Genomic DNA, 15254 nt, shown 5'->3' with positions numbered 1-15254 from the left:
TCTGGGTGAACGTGCAGACTCCGCACAGACAGTGACCCAAGCTGGGATTCGAATTCGGGTCCCTGCCGTTGTGAAGCAACAGTGCTAACCACTGTGCTACCGTGCCACCCTTGTTATGGATCCTCTTACGAGCAGGGACAGTTTCTCCCTATCTACTCTGTCCAGCCCCCTCACGATTTGAACATCTCTATCAAATCTGCTCTTAGTCTTCTTCTCTCCAAGGAGAATAGTCCCAACCTCTCCAGTCTGTCTTGCCTATCGAACCCCTTCTTTTTAAGGACAGTGTTTGACCTTTGTTGCCTTTGACACTTGCACCAAGGCCGCAGATGTAGAGTTCTCTCTGGTGTGATTTCTTTGGGCCTTCCCTCCCTCGCCAGTCTCTGCTGATGAAAGAGTTATCTCTCGTTGCTCTACGAGGGCTGGGATTGGCCTCCTCCGCCTCAATCCTCTCAAGTGGGCATTCTTTGGGCAGACTACAAGCCACAGCATGCAGCCAAAGTCATCTGAGCCCAGTTCACCTGGCAACAGGAATTCATTCTCAGCCAAAGCTGTCTTGATCCTCAGTAGATTTTTGTTCGGCCTGGTTTTAAGTGACCTGAAACCAAGATCGGCAAATGGAGTTGAGGTGCAGGTCAGCCACAATCTAACTGAATGTCTGAATGAACTCAAGGGGCTGAATGGCCTCCTATCCTTAAGCTCCATTCAGTCTCCTTAAATATTATTATTATTAAATTGACTAGCTGACATGTTACTCCCGTTGCTCTGTTATCATGTTTTTGTTGACTACTTGTTGCTCGTTTTAGCCTTAGTTTCCTTATTCTTATTCTGTCACCTTTGCTCATGAGTCGCCAGGTATCTTTCTGATACCGCCACCTGGTTCAAGTCCAAGTAATGATTAATAAGGCAGCACACCGCTTAGTAAAAGTTAAATCAACGATCATTTATTATATACAGCAATAAATACTTATACAATAATTCTACTTCTAGACTACTACCTACCACTAAAGGCCAATACTTAACTTTGGAAATGGCCCACCAGGTCAGGGAAACAAATGGTCTTTCGAATTGGTTCTGAGCCTGCGGGATTCAAAAGCTGGCACAAGTCGATAGTCAGGAGCGCCTATCTGGTAGCGATCGCTGGAGTAAAACTTACGGTTTCTTGTAGAAGGGTCTCGACGGTTGCGGGCAGGAAAAGAAGGGTCGATTTGAACTTGGCCCCTATTCTTCTAGTCCCCAGGGGCTTCCCGCCTCTTGGGGCGGGCCTTGTACCTGGTTCCAAGTGATTGGATTTGATCCCAATCACTTGGTTCGATATGCTCCAATAATGGGGCGATTCCTTGATCGAGGGGTGGTCGTTTACCTTTCTTTGTGTTAGCCCCTGCTGGCGCCGAAAGGTCTGGGTCGGCTTTCAATTGCTAATTCGTAGCAATTGTTCCCGGGGATGGCTGATTAAAATGCAGATGGCTGGGTTGTTGTGATGTTGATGGCTGCAGGTATCGGTCTGGACTGACTTCCCCAGAGGCGAATACACTGTTTTACCTGCAGCTGTCCGTTTGAGTCCTGTTGGCTGCTTTTCCCATCAGCCTCTTCCGTTCGCCATTTTAAATCGGGGTTTGACCATTCTAATCGGGAGTCAGCCATTTTACATGGCTACATACTTCTTCTAGAAGAGGTCTCGCTGGAGACGATTCCATGGTACTCCACAATGCCGGCATGGCATCTAGGGCAGCACGGTAGCATTGTGGATAGCACAATTGCTTCACAGCTCCAGGGTCCCAGGTTCGATTCCGGCTTGGGTCACTGTCTGTGCGGAGTCTGCACATCCTCCCCGTGTGTGCGTGGGTTTCCTCCGGGTGCTCCAGTTTCCTCCCACAGTCCAAAGATGTGCAGGTTAGGTGGATTGGCCATGATAAATTGCCCTTAGTGTCCAAAATTGCCCTTAGTGTTGGGTGACGTTACTGGGTTATGGGGATAGGGTGGAGGTGTTGACCTTGGGTAGGGTGCTCTTTCCAAGTGCCAGAAGAATGGCCCCCTTCTGCACTGTAAATTCTATGATAATCTATCTCTCCTCCCTGTAGACCTTCCTCCTGCCACAGTGGGGACATTGGAAAATGGCGGCTGGTGCCTTTTCAGGGCATTTCCTGGTGGCTGCCTCACTGTATTTTCAGTTTAGCAAGCCACTAATTGCACAACTGGAACAAGCCTTGTTCAGCCTGACTGGACAGTTGTACAACTTTGCTTAAATTTCGAAGGAGTCGGAGAGATTTTCATCTAACATTCCAATGAATCAGGGTGGCATGGTGGCACAGTGGTTAGCGCTGAGGACCCGGGTTCAATCCAGGCCCTGGCACACTGTCCATATGGAGTTTGCCCATTTTCCCCGTGTCTGCATGGGTTTCACCTCCACAACCCAAAGATGTGCATGATTGATGGACAGGCCACGCTAAATTGCCCTTAATTGGAAACAAATAATTGGACACTCTGGCACTCTGATCAAGTTGGTTTTTCATGTTCCACGCTCACTATTTTCACCGAGGCGGTAGAATTCATTGATAAATGCTCAATCTTTTCACCCCGGTTTTTGATTGCACCAGTTAAACTTCATCCCCTCAACAACAATAGCAGAGACTGAAGTATGAGTCAAAGGCTGCAATGATATCCTCATGGGAGATTCTCTCTTCATTCACCCCCTGTCTGGCCAGCACATCGTCTGCTATGCTCCCAACAACATATAACAAAGTGCTAACCTGACCTTTATTCTCTTTCTTTGCAAGGCCCAAGGCACTGCGGCGTCGGGGAAAACATTTTCACCAGGACCCTCAATATTTTGAGAAGATTCTGCTATGAGCAAAGTAGTAGTCATTGCTCATCCAGTCCGAGGCAGTTTTTTTCTGTCTTGCTTGTCCTGCCAGTCAGAGGGTGCTGGCATTACCCTGTGGTCTCTGGTTTGGCCACTGGGTTGGCCCCAAAGTTCTTCACCCGCTGAGCTGCACTGTTGCTGGGCTTCACGCGAGGCTTTTGCTGCTGTTTTATACCATTCTGCGGTTGGCATAGTCACTGCTGCCACCATTTGTTATCATGGGCTGAAATCCCATAGCTTCTTATTCAAAAGAAATCTTGTTAGAAGCAATGGTCTGGATCAAAAAATCATTTCTTTTTTTAATTTATTTTCTTATTAATTTATCAGAGTTACAAAGTCAGAGTGTGGACAGGGGCAACCCCCTAATCCAGCTCCTTGCCTGCTCCAAAAAACGATTCAACTTGAATCCAACTCATGGTCCCCACAAGAGAGACATACCAGATCCAGGCATTCCACCTGACCTTGCACTCATAGAAATCATAGAAATCATAGAATTTACAGTGCAGAAGGAGGCCATTCAGCCCATCGAGTCTGCACCGGCTCTTGGAAAGAGCACCCTACCCAAGGTCCACACCTCTACCCTATCCCCATAACCCAGTAACCCCACCCAACCCTAAAGGCAATTTTGGACACTAAGGGCAATTTATCATGGCCAATCCACCTAACCTGCACATCTTTGGACTGTGGGAGGAAACCGGAGCACCCGGAGGAAACCCACGCACACACGGGGAGGGTGTGCAGACTCCGCACAGACAGTGACCCAAGCTGGAACCGGACCCTGGAGCTGTGAAGCAATTGTGCTATCCACAATGCTACCGTGCTGCCCACATCTTAGCCAAAAGGCCGAGAAGCAATTATATGTTAGCTGATTAAATGAGATTAACATATATAAAGAGCTGCCCTCTGGGATACTACTCAGCCATCCTCTCTCAGTGAGTAGCAACACAGCGATATAACTTCTTTTGCACATGCTGACTGTCATGATATTCAAACACACACATCATGATGGACACACTAACAGGCAAATCAGAGTACACAACACCACAACCAATCACAGACAAGAACACCAACCATATAAAAAGCACGAGCACGACACCTGGTGTTCAGTAGGTCTGGGGAGAAGGGAACAAGAAAGAGCTGTTAAAACACCACAAGCAGGGAACCCCCCACGTGCAGAGTGCAAAGACCAAACTGTAAATAGTAAGTTTAAATAAAGAAGCGTTGTACCATATGCAACTGTGTTGGCTCATCTGTGTGTCAGAACACCCAACACCACACTGACTATGCTCTTATTAGAGTTAACCCTTTGCTATACATTTGGTGCATTAAAACAGGTTATGCAATGGTACAGCTATTGTACAATGGCTAGTGGGCACTGCAGGAAGTCAGAACCGATGCCCCTGAATATTTCCTGAAGGCTCCTGGGAGTGTGTCAATAGGTCCCCGGGAAATGTGTCAGTCTTTACAGGGTGTCTCCGGGTGTGTGTCAGTCTTTGCAGGGTGTCCCGCCGGGAGTGTGTTAGTATTTACAGGATGTTCCTGGGAGTGTGTCAGTGTTTACAGGGTGACCCCGTGGAGTATGTCAATATTTACAGGGTGGGGCGGCATGTGGTGTAGTGGTTAGCACTGGGACTGTGGCACTGAGGATCTGGGTTCGAATCCCGCCCCTGGGTTACTGTCCGTGTGGAGTTTGCACATTCTCCCCATGTCTGCGTGGGTTTTGTCATTATATGCAGACACACACACAATGATATACAGACAAGCAGCTAATGGACACAGAGAACAGGACATGACCAATAAGCAGGCAGGACACTCAGGGGTGGGATCTGACTATAAAGGACTCGAGGCACTCACACTCTGCCTCTTTCCACTGACGAACATCTAGAGAGTCAGTCAAGGGTGTTGTTACAATCTCACACCTCCACCACGTGGCTAAGAGCTAGTCTGGTTCAGTCAGACAGAGTAACCACACTTAGGTTAGCAGAGAGTCGAACTCGCAGAGAACTGTGCTAACTGTGCTATTCGTTCAATAAACCTGATTGAAGTAACTTCAAGGTCCGGAGTATCTTTCTGATCTAAGCTGCATCCAGTTGCAGCCAGTGTTAGACCAGTGTACCTAACACGACATGATACCAGGAGACTACTAATTTAAGGTGGTTTACCTCAGTCCATTCCGTGACGACCAGCAAATGTATCCCGGCACCATGGAGAAGATTCCTCACTAGCTCAGGACCTCCGGCAATCTCAGTGCCAACTGGCGGATATTCAAGCAAAAGTTTCTGCTCTACATCGAAGCCTCAGACCTCGAGGGTGCGTCTGATGCAAGAAAGATCGCGCTTCTCCTCTCAACAGCGGGTGATCAAGCCATCGAACTCTTCAACTCGTTTAACTTCACCGAAGGTCAGGACATGGTCAAGTTTGACAGTCACTGTGAAGTGGACACCAATGAAATCTTCGAGCGCTACATATTCAAACAACGTCTTCAAGGTAAAGTTGAATCTTTCAATGCCTTCTTAACTAGCCTCCGTCTGCTAGCGCTGTCCTGCAACTTTGGTGATATTGCTGACTCCATGATCAGAGACCAAATACTGTTTGGAGTTCACTCTGATCCTCTGAGAGAGCAGCTCTTAAAAATCAAGCATATGACCCTGCCAGTCGCGATTGAAACATGTACAGCGCATGAGCATGCAAAAAAAATCGGTATTCCCAATACTAATCGGCTGAAAATGAGAAACTTGCCTCCCACAAGGCAGAGAGTGTGCAGGCCATTGCCCGGATGCAGCGCCTCAGCATTGAAGACAGCAGCCATCTCGCACGCTTTTCCCAGAGCCCCGCACATGCGCGATGCGAACGGAATAACAAAGCGGCCGACACCCACACTGCGCAGGTGCTGACATCTGCCGACCGCACTGCGCATGTGCGACGACGTACAACGCGTCCCGACGTCATGACGTGCCCGAACTGTGGCAACGCCCACTTAAAGGGACACTGACCTGCAAGAGGCAGGCGATGTGTAAACTGCGGGAAGCCTGGACACTATGCAGCCTTGTGCAGGTCTGCACCACCAGTCAGAGGCCAGCGCTCCCAATTCCGACGATGGCACGTTCAGAGTGTGCAACAACGATTACAGGATTCTGATCCTCACAGCACAACGGATCCAGAGGACGAGTGCCTGGAGTCCGCCTACCGAGTGGGCATCATTAACACACGTGAACATGCCGCACCTAACTCATCTCGCATTCAGTCCATCCTCACTGTGGATTCGGAGGACGAATGGCGTGCGGCGATGCAGGTCAACCGCTGCTCCAACCAGTTCAAGCTGGACACAGGTGCTTCTGCCAACCTCCTCTCACAGGCAGACTTCAAACGCATCAAGAAGTCCCCCAAGGTCCTTCCAGCAGCCTGCAGGCACCTGGACTATAATGGTAATGCCATCACGGCACTGGGGTCCTGCCATCTACTCGTCTCCAACCGGAGTACCCATGCACGGCTAAGGTTTGAAATTGTCAAGCCGGACAGGGCATCCCTACTGGGCGCGCATGCCTGCAAAAAGCTAAACCTGGTGCAGCGGGTTTATTCAACAACATCCTCCAATGTGGATCTTCAAGCTGGCATTGACGACATCCTCGCATAGTATCCAGGTGTGTTTAACGGGACTGGCACTTTGCCATATTGGTACAAGATCCTACTGCGACCTGATGCCAAGCCAGTGGTCCATGCACCACGCTGGGTCCCGGCTCCGCTGAAGGAGCGCCTGAAGGAACAGCTCAAGGAGCTGCAGCAGCGGCTTCATTTCCAGGGTAACCGAACCGACTGACTGGGTCAGCTCGATGGTGGTGGTTAAAAAACCCTCTGAAGACCTGCGCATCTGCGTTGATCCCAAGGATCTCAACCAGAATATAATGCGTGAACACTACCCCATCCCGAAGCGGGTGGAACTCACCAGTGAGATGGCACATGCACGGTTTTTCACGAAGTTAGATGCGTCACATGGATTCTGGCAAATCCAGCTAGATGAGTCCAGCAGAAGGCTCTGCACCTTCAACACACTGTTTGGCAGGTACTGCTATAACCGTATGCCGTTCGGCATCGTCTCGGCATCGGAGATATTTCATCGCATCATGGAGCAGACGATGGAGGGCATCGAAGGGGTTCGTGTGTATGTGGACGAGGCCATCGTATTGTCCACGACCCCTGAGGAGCATGTTTCCCGTCTCCAGCAGGTATTCCGCCGTGTCCACGCCAATGGCCTGAGGCTGAACAGGGCCAAATGTTCCTTTGGCATGTCGACACTCAAGTTCCTAGGAGACCAGATCTCTCAGCAGGGCGTGTGCCCGGACACAGACAAGGTCAAGGCCATTGCAGTCATGGAGGTCCCAGAAGACAAGAAGGCGGTATTGCGCTTCCTGGGCATGGTCAATTTTCTGGGCAAGTTCATCCCAAACATTGCCTCGCACACCACGGCCCTACGAAACCTAGTGAAGACATGACCAATAAGCAGGCAGGACACTCAGGGGTGGGATCTGACTATAAAAGACACGAGGCACTCACACTCCGCCTCTTTCCACTGATGAACATCTAGAGAGTCAGTCAAGGGTGTTGTTACAATCTCGCACCTCCACCACGTGGCTAAGAGCTAGTCTGGTTCAGTCAGACAGAGTAACCACAATTAAGTTAGCAGAGAGTCGAACTCACAGAGAACTGTGCTAACTGTGCTATTAGTTCAAAAACCTGATTGAAGTAACTTCAAGGTCTGGAGTATCTTTCTGATCTAAGCTGCATCCAGTTGTAGTCAGTGTTAGACCAGTGTACCTAACACAGGTTTCACCACCACGACCCAAAGATGTGCTGGTTAGGTGGTTTGGCCACGTTAAAGTGCCCTTTAATTGGAAAAGAAAAATAATTGGCTACTCTAAATTTTTTTTTTTTAAAGTATTTACAGGGTGACCCCGGGAGTGTGTCAGTATTTGCAGGCTGTCCCCCAGAATGCGTTTGTAACTACTTGATGTCCCAGGAAAGTGTCAGTATTTACAGGAAGTCCCGGGAGTGTGTCAGTATTTACAGGGTGTCCCCGGGAGTGTGTCGGTATTTACAGGGAGTCCCCGGGAGTGTGTCAGTATTTGCAGGCTGTCCCCCAGAATGCGTTTGTAACTACTTGATGTCACAGGAAAGTGTCAGTATTTACAGGGTGTCCCCAGGAGAGTGCCAGTATTCACAGGGTGTCCCCGGGAGTGTGTCAGTATTCACAGGGTGTCCCCGGGAGTGTGTCAGTATACACAGGGTGCCCACGGGTGTGTGTCAGTATTCACAGGGTGACCCCGGGAGTGTGTCAGTATTTACAGGGAGTCCCAGGAGTGTGTCGATATTTACAGGGTGTCCCCAGGAGTGTGTCAGTATTTACAGGGTGTCCCCGGGAGTGTGTCAGTATTTACAGGGTGAACCCGGGAGTGTGTCAGTATTTACAGGGAGTCCCGGGAGTGTGTCGATATTTACAGGGTGTCCCCGGGAGTGTGTTAGTATTTACAGGGTGTCCCCGGGAGTGTGTCGGTATTTACAGGGAGTCCCCGGGAGTGTGTCAGTATTTGCAGGCTGTCCCCCAGAATGCGTTTGTAACTACTTGATGTCACAGGAAAGTGTCAGTATTTACAGGGTGTCCCCAGAAGTGTGTCAGTATTTACAGGGTGTCCACGGGAATGTGTCGGTATTTACAGGGTGTCCACGGGAGTGTGTCAGTATTTACAGGGTGTCCCCGGGAGTGTGTCAGTATTCACAGGGTGTCCCCGGGAGTGTGTCAGTATTCACAGGGTGTCCCCGGGAGTGTGTCAGTATTCACAGGGTGTCCCCGGGAGTGTGTCAGTATTCACAGGGTGTCCCCGGGAGTGTGTTAGTATTCACAGGGTGTCCCCGGGTGTGTGTCAGTATACACAGGGTGTCCCCGGGTGTGTGTCAGTATTTACAGGGTGTTCGCGGGAGTGTGTCAGTATTTACAGGGTGTTCGCGGGAGTGTGTCAGTATTTACAGGGTGTCCCCGGGAGTGTGTCAGTATTTACAGGGAGTCCCGGGAGTGTGTCAGTATTTACAGGGTGTCCCCGGGAGTGTGTCAGTATTTACAGGGTGACCCCGGGAGTGTGTCAGTATTTACAGGGAGTCCCGGGCGTGTGCCGATATTTACAGGGAATCCCCGGGAGTGTGTCAGTATTTACAGCGTGTCTCAGGGAGTGTGTCGGTATTTACAGGGTGACCCCGGGAGTGTGTCAGTATTTATAGGGAGTCCCAGGAGTGTGTCGATATTTACAGGGAGCCCCCGGGAGTGTGTCAGTATTTACAGGGAGTCACAGGACTGTGTCAGTATTTACAGGGTGTTCCCGGGAGTGTGTCAGTATTTACAGGGTGTCTCCGGGAGTGTGTCGGTGTTTACAGGGTGACCCCGGGAGTGTGTCAGTATTTACAGGGTGTCCCTGGGAGTGTGTCAGTATTTACAGGGTGACCCCGGGAGTGTGTCAGTATTTACAGGGTGTCCCCGGGAGTGTGTCGGTATACACAGGGTGACCCCGGGAGTGTGTCAGTATTTACAGGGTGTCTCCGGGAGTGTGTCGGTATTTACAGGGTGACCCCCGGAGTGTGTCAGTATTGACAGGGAGTCCCGGGAGTGTGTCGATATTTACAGGGAGTCCCCGGGAGTGTGTCAGTATTTACAGGGTGTCCCTGGGAGTGTGTCAGTATTTACAGGGTGTCCCCGGGAGTGTGTCAGTATACACAGGGTGACCCCGGGAGTGTGTCAGTATTCACAGGGTGTCCCCGGGAGTGTGTCAGTATTGATAGGGAGTCCCGGGAGTGTGTTGATATTTACAGGGAGTCCCCGGGAGTGTGTCAGTATTTACAGGGTGTCTCCGGAAGTGTGTCGGTATTTACAGGGTGACCCCGGGAGTGTGTCAGTATTTACAGGGTGTCCCCGGGAGTGTGTCAGTATTTACAGGGTGTCCCCGGGAGCGTGTCAGTATACACAGGGTGACCCCGGGAGTGTGTCAGTATTCACAGGGTGTCCCCGGGAGTGTGTCAGTATTTACAGGGAGTCCCGGGAGTGTGTCAGTATTTACGGGGTGACCCCGGGAGTGTGTCAGTATTTACAGGGTGTCCCCGGGAGTGTGTCAGTATTTACAGGGAGTACCAGGATTGTGTCAGTATTTACAGGGTGTTCGCGGGAGTGTGTCAGTATTTACAGGGTGACCCCGGGGAGTGCGTCAGTATTTACAGGGTGACCCCGGGGAGTGCGTCAGTATTTACAGGGTGACCCCGGGGAGTGCGTCAGTATTTACAGGGTGACCCCGAGAGTGCGTCAGTATTTACAGGGTAACCCCGGGAGTGTGTCAGTATTTACAGGGTGTCCCGGGAGTGTGTCAGTATTTACAGGGTGTCCCGGGAGTGTGTCAGTATTTACAGGGTGACCCCGAGAGTGCGTCAGTATTTACAGGGTAACCCCGGGAGTGTGTCGGTATTTACAGGGAGTCCCGGGAGTGTGTCAGTATTTACAGGGTGACCCCGGGAGTGTGTCAGTATTTACAGGGTGAACCCGGGAGTGTGTCAGTATTTACAGGGAGTCCCGGGAGTGTGTCGGTATTTACAGGGAGTCCCAGGACTGTGTCAGTATTTACAGGGAGTCCCAGGACTGTGTCAGTATTTACAGGGTGACCCCGGGAGTGTGTCAGTATTTACAGGGTGTCCCTGGGAATGTGTCAGTATTTACAGGGTGTTCCCGGGAGTGTGTCAGTATTTACAGGGTGTCCCCGGGAGTGTGTCAGTATTTACAGGGTGTCCACGGGAATGTGTCGGTATTTACAGGGTGTCCCCGGGAGTGTGTCAGTATTCACAGGGTGTCCCCGGGAGTGTGTCAGTATTCACAGGGTGTCCCCGGGTGTGTGTCAGTATACACAGGGTGTCCCCGGGTGTGTGTCAGTATTTACAGGGTGACCCCGGGAGTGTGTCAGTATTTACAGGGAGTCCCGGGAGTGTGTCAATATTTACAGGGTGTCCCCGGGAGTGTGTCAGTATTTACAGGGTGACCCCGGGAGTGTGTCAGTATTTACAGGGAGTCCCGGGAGTGTGTCGATATTTACAGGGAATCCCCGGGAGTGTGTCAGTATTTACAGCGTGTCTCAGGGAGTGTGTCAGTATTTACAGGGTGACCCCGGGAGTGTGTCAGTATTCATAGGGAGTCCCGGGAGTGTGTCGATATTTACAGGGAGTCCCCGGGAGTGTGTCAGTATTTACAGGGTGACCCCGGGAGTGTGTCAGTATTTACAGGGTGTCCCTGGGAGTGTGTCAGTATTTATGGGGTGACCCCGGGAGTGTGTCAGTATTTACAGGGTGTCCCCGGGAGTGTGTCAGTATACACAGGGTGACCCCGGGAGTGTGTCAGTATTCACAGGATGTCCCTGGGAGTGTGTCAGTATTTACAGGGAGTCCCGGGAGTGTGTCAGTATTTACAGGGTGACCCCGGGAGTGTGTCAGTATTTACAGGGTGACCCCGGGAGTGTGTCAGTATTTACAGGGTGTTCGCGGGAGTGTGTCAGTATTTACAGGGAGTCCCCGGGAGTGTGTCAGTATTTACAGGGTTTCTCTGGGAGTCTGTCGGTATTTACAGGGTGTCCCCGGGAGTCTGTCGGTATTTACAGGGTGTCCCCGGGAGTGTGTCGGTATTTACAGGGAGTCCCCGGGAGTGTGTCAGTATTTACAGGGTGTTCCCGGGAGTGTGTCAGTATTTACAGGGTGTCCCCGGGAGTGTGTCAGTATTTACAGGGTGTCCACGGGAATGTGTCGGTATTTACAGGGTGTCCCCGGGAATGTGTCGGTATTCACAGGGTGTCCCCGGGAGTGTGTCATTATTCACAGGGTGTCCTCGGGAGTGTGTCAGTATTCACAGGGTGTCCCCGGGTGTGTGTCAGTATACACAGGGTGTCCCCGGGTGTGTGTCAGTATTTACAAGGTGACCCCGGGAGTGTGTCAGTATTTACAGGGAGTCCCGGGAGTGTGTCAATATTTACAGGGTATCCCCGGGAGTGTGTCAGTATTTACAGGGTGACCCCGGGAGTGTGTCAGTATTTACAGGGAGTCCCGGGAGTGTGTCGATATTTACAGGGAATCCCCGGGAGTGTGTCAGTATTTACAGCGTGTCTCAGGGAGTGTGTCGGTATTTACAGGGTGACCCCGGGAGTGTGTCAGTATTCATAGGGAGTCCCGCGAGTGTGTCGATATTTACAGGGAGTCCCCGGGAGTGTGTCGGTATTTACAGTGTGACCCCGGGAGTGTGTCAGTATTCACAGGTTGTCCCTGGGAGTGTGTCAGCATTTACAGGGAGTCCCGGGAGTGTGTCAGTATTTACAGGGTGACCCCGGGAGTGTGTCAGTATTTACAGGGTGACCCCGGGAGTGTGTCAGTATTTACAGGGTGTCCCCGGGAGTGTGTCGGTATTTACAGGGAGTCCCAGGACTGTGTCAGTATTTACAGGGAGTACCAGGATTGTGTCAGTATTTACAGGGTGTTCGCGGGAGTGTGTCAGTATTTACAGAGTGACCCCGGGAGTGTGTCAGTATTTACAGGGTGACCCCGGGGAGTGCGTCAGTATTTACAGGGTGTCCCCGGGAGTGTGTCAGTATTTACAGGGTGACCCCGAGAGTGCGTCAGTATTTACAGGGTAACCCCGGGAGTGTGTCAGTATTTACAGGGTGAACCCGGGAGTGTGTCAGTATTTACAGGGAGTCCCGCGAGTGTGTCGGTATTTACAGGGAGTCCCAGGACTGTGTCAGTATTTACAGGGAGTCACAGGACTGTGTCAGTATTTACAGGGTGTTCCCGGGAGTGTGTCAATATTTACAGGGTGTCCCCGGGAGTGTGTCAGTATTTACAGGGTGACCCCGGGAGTGTGTCAGTATTTACAGGGAGTCCCGGGAGTGTGTCGATATTTACAGGGAATCCCCGGGAGTGTGTCAGTATTTACAGCGTGTCTCAGGGAGTGTGTCAGTATTTACAGGGTGACCCCGGGAGTGTGTCAGTATTCATAGGGAGTCCCGGGAGTGTGTCGATATTTACAGGGAGTCCCCGGGAGTGTGTCAGTATTTACAGGGTGACCCCGGGAGTGTGTCAGTATTTACAGGGTGTCCCTGGGAGTGTGTCAGTATTTATGGGGTGACCCCGGGAGTGTGTCAGTATTTACAGGGTGTCCCCGGGAGTGTGTCAGTATACACAGGGTGACCCCGGGAGTGTGTCAGTATTCACAGGATGTCCCTGGGAGTGTGTCAGTATTTACAGGGAGTCCCGGGAGTGTGTCAGTATTTACAGGGTGACCCCGGGAGTGTGTCAGTATTTACAGGGTGACCCCGGGAGTGTGTCAGTATTTACAGGGTGTTCGCGGGAGTGTGTCAGTATTTACAGGGTGACCCCGGGAGTGTGTCAGTATTTACAGGGTGACCCCGGGGAGTGCGTCAGTATTTACAGGGTATCCCCGGGAGTGTGTCAGTATTTACAGGGTGACCCCGAGAGTGCGTCAGTATTTACAGGGTAACCCCGGGAGTGTGTCAGTATTTACAGGGTGAACCCGGGAGTGTGTCAGGATTTACAGGGAGTCCCCGGGAGTGTGTCAGTATTTACAGGGTTTCTCTGGGAGTCTGTCGGTATTTACAGGGTGTCCCCGGGAGTCTGTCGGTATTTACAGGGTGTCCCCGGGAGTGTGTCGGTATTTACAGGGAGTCCCCGGGAGTGTGTCAGTATTTACAGGGTGTTCCCGGGAGTGTGTCAGTATTTACAGGGTGTCCCCGGGAGTGTGTCAGTATTTACAGGGTGTCCACGGGAATGTGTCGGTATTTACAGGGTGTCCCCGGGAATGTGTCGGTATTCACAGGGTGTCCCCGGGAGTGTGTCATTATTCACAGGGTGTCCTCGGGAGTGTGTCAGTATTCACAGGGTGTCCCCGGGTGTGTGTCAGTATACACAGGGTGTCCCCGGGTGTGTGTCAGTATTTACAAGGTGACCCCGGGAGTGTGTCAGTATTTACAGGGAGTCCCGGGAGTGTGTCAATATTTACAGGGTATCCCCGGGAGTGTGTCAGTATTTACAGGGTGACCCCGGGAGTGTGTCAGTATTTACAGGGAGTCCCGGGAGTGTGTCGATATTTACAGGGAATCCCCGGGAGTGTGTCAGTATTTACAGCGTGTCTCAGGGAGTGTGTCGGTATTTACAGGGTGACCCCGGGAGTGTGTCAGTATTCATAGGGAGTCCCGCGAGTGTGTCGATATTTACAGGGAGTCCCCGGGAGTGTGTCGGTATTTACAGTGTGACCCCGGGAGTGTGTCAGTATTCACAGGATGTCCCTGGGAGTGTGTCAGTATTTACAGGGAGTCCCGGGAGTGTGTCAGTATTTACAGGGTGACCCCGGGAGTGTGTCAGTATTTACAGGGTGTCCCCGGGAGTGTGTCGGTATTTACAGGGAGTCCCAGGACTGTGTCAGTATTTACAGGGAGTACCAGGATTGTGTCAGTATTTACAGGGTGTTCGCGGGAGTGTGTCAGTATTTACAGAGTGACCCCGGGAGTGTGTCAGTATTTACAGGGTGACCCCGGGGAGTGCGTCAGTATTTACAGGGTGTCCCCGGGAGTGTGTCAGTATTTACAGGGTGACCCCGAGAGTGCGTCAGTATTTACAGGGTAACCCCGGGAGTGTGTCAGTATTTACAGGGTGAACCCGGGAGTGTGTCAGTATTTACAGGGAGTCCCGCGAGTGTGTCGGTATTTACAGGGAGTCCCAGGACTGTGTCAGTATTTACAGGGAGTCACAGGACTGTGTCAGTATTTACAGGGTGTTCCCGGGAGTGTGTCAGTATTTACAGGGTGTCCCCGGGAGTGTGTCAGTGTTTACAGGGTGACCCCGGGAGTGTGTCAGTATTTACAGGGTGACCCCGGGGATTGTGTCGGTATTTGCAGGGGGTCCCCGGGAGTGTGTCAGTATTTACAGGGTGTCCCCGGGAGTGTGTCAGTATTTACAGGGTGTCCCCGGGAATGTGTCAGTATTTACAGGGAGTCCCGGGAGTGTGTCGATATTTACAAGGTGTCCCTGAGAGTGTGTCAGTATTTACAGGGAGTCCCCGGGAGTGTGTCAGTATTTACAGGGAGTCCCCGGGAGTGTGTCAGTATTTACAGGGTGTCCCCGGGAGTGTGTCAGTATTTACAGGGTGTCCCCGGGAGTGTGTCGGTATTTACAGGGTTTCTCTGGGAGTCTGTCGGTATTTACAGGGTGTCCCCGGGAGTCTGTCGGTATTTACAGGGTGTCCCCGGGAGTGTGTCGGTATTTACAGGGTGTCCCCGGGAGTGTGTCAGTATTTACAGGGTGTACCCAGGAGTGTGTC

The 15254-nt window shown here is 51.5% G+C and overlaps 1 protein-coding gene across 2 annotated transcripts in view; it reads left to right on the top strand.

Moving 5' to 3' along the window:
* elmo3 (engulfment and cell motility 3) overlaps positions 1–15254 on the top strand; it is a 248612-nt gene that overhangs the window by 19914 nt on the left and 213444 nt on the right. The window lies entirely within an intron of this gene.

This window comes from Scyliorhinus torazame, chromosome 10, assembly GCF_047496885.1.
Source record: "Scyliorhinus torazame isolate Kashiwa2021f chromosome 10, sScyTor2.1, whole genome shotgun sequence".
NCBI classification, from domain to species: domain Eukaryota; kingdom Metazoa; phylum Chordata; class Chondrichthyes; order Carcharhiniformes; family Scyliorhinidae; genus Scyliorhinus; species Scyliorhinus torazame.
Note: the sequence above shows the minus strand (reverse complement) of the source record. Positions and strands in the feature narration are given on the sequence as shown.